The sequence below is a fragment of the Euphorbia lathyris genome, chromosome 8 (genome assembly GCF_963576675.1).
Source record: "Euphorbia lathyris chromosome 8, ddEupLath1.1, whole genome shotgun sequence".
Classification (NCBI taxonomy): Eukaryota; Viridiplantae; Streptophyta; class Magnoliopsida; order Malpighiales; family Euphorbiaceae; genus Euphorbia; species Euphorbia lathyris.
In genome coordinates this window covers 87,934,272-87,943,570 of record NC_088917.1, presented here as the reverse complement: position 1 = coordinate 87,943,570, position 9,299 = coordinate 87,934,272, and the positions used below count along the sequence as shown (strand labels likewise).

The window sequence follows — 9,299 nt, the reverse complement described above, 5'->3', positions numbered from 1 at the left end:
TTTTAGTTAAAAAGCGTTCCCTGTGGGTTCGATATCTTTTATTACTACAAGCGTATACCGTGCACTTGCGGAAATCGCTTAACAAGTTTTTGGCGCCGTTGCCGGGGAACGCCAAAATTTTTGATAAAATTTTAAATTTTTCGTGTTTTATTTCGAATCTAGGTTTAAACATACTTATTTTAACTTTTGTAATTTAATAGTTTTCATTTACTAATTTATTTATTTTTCAAAATTCTGTTTTGTAGGTAGTTTCGGTTCGTGCAAGATTTCAGGTTCATGCGCAGTTCTCGAAGTTCAGGCATTGTACCAGACCCTATAGACCCAGAAATTGAGAAAACCATTAGGAAGAACAAGAAAAATAAGAAAAACAAAAATAAGACCCCAGTAAAAACACATACCGAGCCAGAAAAAATGGCAGACCCACCAACACTTATGGAATACGCTAGGCCAGGTATGGCCGGTGTAACCAATAGTATCGTTAGACCCAGAATCACCGCAAATCAATTTGAAATTAAGCCAGCTTTGCTTAATATGTTGCAAAATAATGTAACATTTTACGGGTTACCTAACGAAAATCCTAACACCCATTTAACAAATTTCCTAGAAATTTGTGACACTTTTAAAATTCCAGATGTGACTGCAGAAGCAATCAAACTTCACCTCTTTCCTTTCACTTTGAAGGATAGAGCCAAAGAATGGTTAACTTCTATGCCAGCCGCAACTTTTGCCACTTGGGAACAATTAGCCCAAGCGTTTTTATCTAAATATTTTCCTTTAGCAAAAGCCGCAAGAGTCATAAAGGAGTTAACATCTTTTTCTCAAAACGATAATGAGACTCTTTATGAAACTTGGGAACGTTTTAAAGAACTTCAACGTTTATGCCCACACCACCAATTACCCGCTGAACTTTTAATGCAAACATTTTACAATGGACTAAATCCTACAACTAGGGGTTCATTAGATGCTATGTCGGGAGGGCTATTTATGAAGAAAACATCAGCCCAAGCGAGAGAACTTTTGGAGGAAATGGCAATCAACAGCAGTATGTGGCCCGCGGAACGTGGACATATACCGGTGGCAAAACCATCATCCTCAACCACATCATCAGTTAAAGGTATAGTTGAACTTGATCCAGTCGCGATGCTACAAGCCCAATTTTCTGCTTTATCGCACAAAATTGACAAATTTATGGCACCACGCGATACCAATGGCAATTCAATCCAAACGGATGTGGATTACGAAAATATGAGTGAGATCGAACAGGTAAATTTTGTCCAAGGGCAAAACCAAACTAATAATCCTTATTCTAATACTTATAATTCTGGATGGAGGAATCATCCTAACCTTAATTGGAAAGATAACAGTAACAATAATATTAGTGCTAATCAAAATCGTACCACTAATTATCAAAATCAGTCAAGAGATACGATTAGCACTTTATCTTCTAAAATCGACAAGTTTATAGATGCTATCAGTGGAAAAATAAGTAATCACGATGATGGTTTTAAACGGATCGAAAATAAATTCGATCAGCTTATTAAAACCCACTCATCTAGCATCCATAATTTGGAGATTCAAATTGGTCAACTTGCTAAATCAATTCCATCCCGAAAAGAGGGAAGTCTTCCCAGCCATACGGAAGAAAATCCGAAAGAGCAGGTGAAGGCTATTACTCTTCGTTCAGGGAAAAATTATCAAGGGCCTGAAATGCCCAAAGATGCAACGTTATCAGGAAATGATTTACCAAAGTCCAAAGAGGATATCTTAAACACAAATAGTTCACCATTTGACGGAAGTACCAAAACTTTTGTACCCAAGCCACCTTTTCCGCACAAAGTCCGAAATAAGGACTATGATAAACAACTTCTAACGTTTTTGGATAAACTTAAAAATTTGCATATCAATTTGACATTTATGGATGCAATAACACAAATTCCAAACTATGGTAAGTTTTTAAAGGATTTGATTTCAAAGAAAATCAGTTGGGAAGAAATTTCATCCATTTCGTTAACTGAAGACTGTAGTTCAATAGTATCAAGTAATTTGCCCACTAAACTCAAGGATCCCGGATGTTTTACTATTCCGTGTAAGTTGGGAGATATTGAATTCCCAAGTTGTCTTTGTTATTTAGGAGCAAGTATAAACTTAATTTCATTGTCTATTTTTAACAAGTTAGGTTTAGAAGAAGATATCAAACGTACCAATATGGTTTTGCAATTAGCGGATCTAACCATTAAGAGGCCATATGGTATAATTGAAGATGTTTTAGTCAAAGTCGATAAATTTATTTTTCCTACCGATTTTGTTATCTTAGACTTTGCATATGATGTGAATTTCCCTTTAATTTCTGATAGACCGTTTATGAACACGGGACGCGCTCTAGTTGATGTGTCGGAAGGGAAGGTAGTTTTAAGGATAGGAGAAGATAAGGTCGAGTTTAATATGAACAAAGCGATGAAATACCCTATGGAGGAATTCGCTTGTATGAAACTTGATTTAGTCGAGGAATGTGTCAATGATGTAATTCATAGTGAAGAAATAATTGAACCTATAATAGATGAGGAATTAGATGATAAGGACCCAGAGCCTTTGATTAGAGAAGATGGACCAGTTCCGCCTTCAATTGTAACACCCCCTAAATTAGAACTTAAAGAGTTACCCAGTCATTTGAGGTACGCTTTATTAGGCGAAGGCGATTCTCTACCTATAATTATTTCTAACAAATTAACAAGCGATCAAGAAGAAAAATTGAAAGAAGTTGTTAGAAATAGGATAGGAAGTATGGGATGGCAAATTTCAGACCTAAAAGGAATTAATCCTAGTATAGTAATGCACATAATTCACTTAGAAGAGGATAAGCCACCTAAAGCGGATAGGCAAAGATGCTTAAATCCGAACATGAAAGAAGTAGTAAAAAATGAGATTACTAAACTTTTAGACAATGGAATCATTTATCCGACCTCGGATAGTGAATGGGTTAGTCCAATCCATTGTGTACCTAAAAAGGGAGGCATAACTGTTGTAAGAAATAATGAAGGTGAACTGATACCTACACGAACCACCACCGGTTGGAGGGTTTGTATAGACTATAGGAACCTAAATAAAGCTACTAGGAAAGATCATTTTCCTCTACCTTTCATTGATCAAATGATCGAAAGGATAGCCGGTCATGCATTTTACTGTTTCCTAGACGGTTACTCCGGATTCTTTCAAATTTACATTTACCCGGATGACCAAGATAAAACAACCTTCACATGTCCTTACGGAACATTTGCATATAGGAGAATGCCTTTTGGTCTATGTAATGCACCAGCAACTTTTCAACGTTGTATGACATCAATCTTTAATGACTTCATTGAAGACATAATGGAAGTTTTCATGGATGATTTTTCAGTTTATGGAGATTCATTCAATGCATGTTTACAGAACTTAGATAAAGTATTGTCTAGATGTGAGGAAACGAATTTAGTATTAAATTGGGAAAAATGTCATTTCATGGTAGACGAAGGAATTGTTTTAGGTCATAAGATATCTGAAAAAGGTTTAGAGGTGGACAGAGCAAAAACTTCAGTTATAGAAAAATTACCCCCACCAACCACTGTTAAGGGAGTAAGATCATTTTTAGGTCATGCAGGTTTTTACGGACGGTTTATAAAGAACTTTTCTGTAATCTCCAAACCACTTACTAATTTGCTTATGAAGGATTCAACTTTTGATTTTAATAAAGATTGTTTACAAGCTTTCAATACTTTGAAAACGGCTTTAGTCAGTACACCTATAATATCGAAACCCGATTGGAATCTACCTTTCAAAATTATGTGTGATGCGAGTGACTTAGCTGTAGGATGTGTATTAGGTCAAAGGAAGGATAAGAAACTTCATGTTATATATTATGCGAGTCACACTTTGTCCGGTGCACAACTAAATTACACCACAACTGAAAAAGAAATGTTAGCAGTAGTTTTTGCATGTGATAAATTCCGATCTTATTTGTTAGGATCCAAAGTTATCATTTATACTGATCATGCAGCTTTACGATATTTATTTGCTAAGAAAGATGCAAAACCACGTCTTATTAGATGGGTTTTACTATTGCAAGAATTTGACATTGAGATTAAAGACAAAAAGGGAGTTGAAAACCTGGTCGCCGATCATCTATCAAGACTTGAGGATGAAAACGGTCCCATCGGTGAAACATCAGGTATTCGAGATGATTTCCCCGATGAACATCTCATGCAAGTACAAAGTGTCATAGCTCCATGGTATGCAGATATAGCCAATTACTTAGCTGCACATGTTGTGCCAGATGGATTGACTTCTCAGCAAAAGAAGAAATTCTTTTCAGAAGTTAAGAAATATTTTTGGGAAGATCCATTCTTGTTCAAAACATGCGGCGATGGAATACTTAGGAGATGTGTTAGTGAGTTTGAACATGACTCTATAATGTTAGAATGTCATGCTAGCGCTTACGGAGGTCATAATAGCGTAAGCAAAACAGCAGCTAGAATACTTGAATGCGGATTCTTTTCGCCTACTCTGTTTAAAGATGTCCGTTCATTTATTATCCGCTGTGATAAGTGTCAAAGAACAGGAAATATAGGAAGGAAAGATGAAATGCCTCTTACGAACATATTGGAAGTTGAAATCTTCGACGTATGGGGAATTGATTTCATGGGTCCTTTTCCTCTTTCTTTTGGCAAAAATTATATATTAGTAGCCGTAGATTATGTTTCAAAGTGGGTTGAAGCAATTGCAACCCCGACAAATGATTCTAAAGTAGTTGTTAAGTTTTTAAATTCAATATTCTGTCGATTTGGAGTTCCTAGGGTTATGGTAAGCGACGGTGGTACTCATTTCGTAAATAGAGCTTTTGAGTTACTTATGAAAAAATACGGAGTACACCATCGTATCTCTACACCGTACCATCCTCAAACGAATGGTCAAGCAGAAATTTCAAATAGAGAACTCAAATGGATACTTGAGAAAGCAGTTTCGTCTTCTAGAAGAGACTGGGCACATAAACTTGACGATGCATTATGGGCATACCGTACTGCATTTAAAACACCTATCGGGATGACACCTTATAGATTAGTCTATGGTAAAGCTTGTCATTTGCCGGTTGAATTAGAACATAAAGCATATTGGGCTATAAAAACCCTTAATTATGATTTGCAAAGCGCACGAAAAAAGCGTTTGTTTGACTTAAACGAGTTGGATGAATTACGCTATTTGTCCTACGAAAATGCGAGCATTTATAAGGAGAAAATTAAAAAGTGGCATGATGCCAAAATCAAAATTAAAAACTTTAATGTTGGAGATAAGGTCTTACTTTTTAATTCTAGATTAAAGTTATTTCCAGGTAAACTAAAATCTAGATGGGCTGGACCATTTTTTGTTGTTCAAACATTTGATTACGGAACATTGGAGCTAGAAAAGTCTAATGGCGACCGATTTAAGGTCAATGGTAATCGTTGCAAAATTTATTTCGACGGAGTTCCTATTCAAGCAATTGAATCCGTGGATAAATTTTATAAAAATTAATTTCTTTGATTTTCATGTTTTTAATTTATAGTTTTTTTTATTTATTATTTATTTTATATTTATAATTATTATTCTTCTTCTTTTTAATTTATTCTTTTCTTTTTAATTTATTTGTTTTTTTAATTAATTTAATTTATTTACTTTAATTTTTTATTTTTATATATTTATCATTAAGTACAAATGAGTTTTGTTCATATTAAAATTTTAATTTAGTCATGTTATGAAATTTTCATTAAGTGTTAAGTGTTGTTGAGAAATTATACATGCAGAAATCTCAGTTGAGATTTTCTATGTTCCAGGATTTGAAAATCTCAGTTGAGATTCCGAAAATCTCAGTTGAGATTTTCCGTCTTTATACATTTGAAATAACTGTAAGGGATTACAGTCTTCTTTCTTTAAAAAATTTTGTCAGTTAAATCGAAGAGGTATCACTTTGACACTTTTTTTCTTTCTAACAGACACAACATTTCACTTATAGGATTTATATATTCCTGTAGGATCAGACTTTTTCCATTTCACTTCAATACATTCTTTCTCAAATTCTCAAATCCTACAGACTTCATTTTCTTTTCTCTCACAGACATGACTAAGTCTCTGAAAAATGTTCAAAAACACAATTCTTCTCAAAAAGGGAAAGTTGATATCTCCGATAGATATGGTGCATGGTTTCCCATTTATAACCATGACGAGGGGAAACGCTTTATGCAATTCAGATATGCTCAGTTCTTTGGCATGATGTATCTGGACGAGTTTCTGAATGAGGAACTCGGGATAAGCGAAGACATTGATCGCTATCTGACTAATTTGGGTTGGTCCAAATTTGTTTCTATGAAATTTCCTATAATTAGAAATTGGGTTCTGGAATTTTTCTCCACCGTTCGGTTCGTCAACAAGAGGGGGAGGTATTCACTTTTGGGTATCCAGAACTTCACAATTGGTTTGGATTTCCACCCCGAGACACAACTCAACACCATCCTGGAAGGGATATGACTTCTAGAGATATATGGAGGATGCTAATAGGATTTTGGCGATTCAATCCACGTCTTGCCTTCAACAAATCCATTAATTCTAATTCCATGTTGTATATGCATAAATTCCTCTGTCACAGCCTTTTTGGTCGAGTCAGTAGCAATATTGTGAAAGATACTGATCTTTATGTGTTGGGCGACATTTTCCAAGGCAACTCAGTGAACTCCTCGAAGATTGTAATGGAGGAGTTAGTTGCTGCTTCCCGTTCGAAGAAACGGAAGATTGGGTTCGCCAACATCATATGTGGAATAATTTTAGGAGCCAAGGGAACCATTTCTGTTCCTTGGATTGATACAGAACCATTCCCGATTTTAGACTACGAGTTCTTGGAGAACGAGGGACTTGTCAAACGAGTTTTTCGTTCTGGTCCAACATTCCTTTCTGCACCAGAGAGGCAAGTCTTCGTTCAAACGAAGATTAACAGAGCCAATGCACGTCGTCTGTCATCTACTTAGGGATATATTTTATGCGTTTCTGTCTGTTGTTTTTAATATATATATGAGTGTTTGATTGTAATTTATGTTTTTATAATGTTTCTATGTAAATATATATTATGGTATTGTTTATAATAGTGAATAAAAGTGCATTAATTCTCTCGTTTATTTCTTTCATTTAAGGAACAACCTTTGATTTTCCTTCAATTTAATATTTCAGTTTTGTTTATCTCAGTTTCAGGGATTAATATTCACATTAATGTCACTTACTTCTAAGAGGAATTGGTTTAGAAGTGTTAAAATCACCAAAAACAGTCCCAATTTTACCCAGATTTTTCAAATTCTCAGTTGAGATTACGAATTCTCAGTTGAGACAGCGGAGGAAAAAAATTTTGAGCGAAATTTCGCCCCTTTCCCCACTTGCTGTCGCGACTGAGATTTTGAAAATCTCAGTCGCGACTTGCGACCTGCAGGTGCGGGATTGGGCGAAATTTCACCCTCTTTTCCTATTCCTACTCTATTTACTACTCTATTTACCTATCCTAATCAATACCTATACTTACACCTATTTATATCACCTATTTTTACACCAATCAATCATCTTTTCTCTTCCCAATAACAAGATTCACTCATCTTCTTCCCCAATTCACCACCATTATCTTTTACTCTTGCCTTCATCCTTTCATATTTTCTTCATCTATTTCACACAAATTTCATCTATTTCACATAAATTTCATCTATTTCACCCAAATTTCACAAACAAATCAATATGCCTAGACAAAAGACCGTTGCAAACAAAGCCAAGGCCACCGAGATCAATCGTTTACGAGTTCAATATGACGCACCGTTCGATATTACGTCGAAAGCCGAAGGACGCAAATATCGCCGATTCTCTAATGTCCTAATAGAGTTCGTCGACATGCCTTTTCTTGACACCGACACGGTAAACACACTTTCCTTTACCGAGCGTATTGATGAATTTCTTTCCGTTCTTGGTTGGAAATGATTTGCTAGTATGCGTTTTCCTAGTCTTAAATCGCATATTATTGAGTTTTTGGTTACTCTAACCTATGACAAGAAGAAAGGAGTCATCTCTTTTCGTAGTGATGGAGTTCGTTATGACGTTGGATATGCGGCCATGAACCGTTGGTTTGGTTTTCCTACTCGGAATTTTTATTCAAAGCCAAAGCCTTTTGATTCACACACGGTTTGGAATTCTTTAACCGGTTTAGATGTTTTTAGTCCAAAGAATACATCTAGTAAACTAATTAAGGATGATTGTGTATTCTTCTTTCACAAGTTTTTATCATTTTCCTTATTTGGTCGGGTTGAAAGTTCAAAAGTGCAAGTTCGTGATTTGGTTGTGTTTGATGCTATTTTTAAAGGTTTGACAATTGATAGTATTGAGATGATATTTACTAATTTAGTTCGAGCTTCTAAGTCCCGCAATAAGCAAGTGCCTATGGGTAATTTAATTACCGGCATTGTTTTGGGCGCTCGAGGTGAATTAGCGGATTATCAAAATATGTCTCATGTTGGTTTACCTTCATTGGATCTCACGGCACTTCAAAGGGCCAATTTATTGAAGAAAATGGGACCCCCCGCTTTTATATCTTATGCGGATCGCACAAGACGTGTTTTTGCTACGATGAGTGGTGAAGCCTCGGGTTCTCAAGGTTTAGGTGCCCAAGATGATGATGAGGAGGATGATGAGGAATTTGAAGAAGAAGAAGAGGAGGTGAATGTTGATGTTAATGCCAATGAGCAAGCAAATGTGGCACCAAATGAAGAAGAACAAGTTGGATGGCAACGTGTTTTGACACAAATGAACGAGCATAACCGTCACATGAATTTGCGGTTAGATGAAGTCGTTGCCAATAATGCCGAAATGAGTTCAAGGATCACTACGTTGAGTTGTGAGCACAAGTCTACTCGTCGCCGGATGCTCTCTTTCTTCCAACACCAAGGAGTTGAGACTACGCCTTCTCCACCACCATCACCTTGATAGGTTTTATCGTTTCTCTCTTTAACTCATTTTCGTTATTATTATTATGTTTTATTCGGTTTGGTACAATATTTTTACTTATGTTTTGTGCAATTCTCTTTATTATTCATGTTTGAATATTAACGTACTATCTTTTTCATTTCTAATTCGTATGGTTTATTTCGTACTTATTTTTCGTGTTTTATCGCTTTTTACACCAATGAGGACATGGTCCAAATTAAGTGTGGGAGGAGATATCTCATATATCATTTTATTTTTAAGTACGAATGAATGCCTAAATCGCTCACAAC

At 35.7% G+C, this 9,299-nt stretch overlaps 1 non-coding gene across 1 annotated transcript; it reads right to left on the bottom strand.

Annotated features, from left to right (window-relative positions):
- Positions 1-789: 789 nt before the first annotated feature.
- On the bottom strand, positions 790-896 carry LOC136204355 (small nucleolar RNA R71). Its single transcript, XR_010675198.1, has one exon. It is a non-coding gene; the product is annotated as a small nucleolar RNA R71 (small nucleolar RNA).
- Between the last annotated feature and the right edge of the window lie 8,403 nt (positions 897-9,299).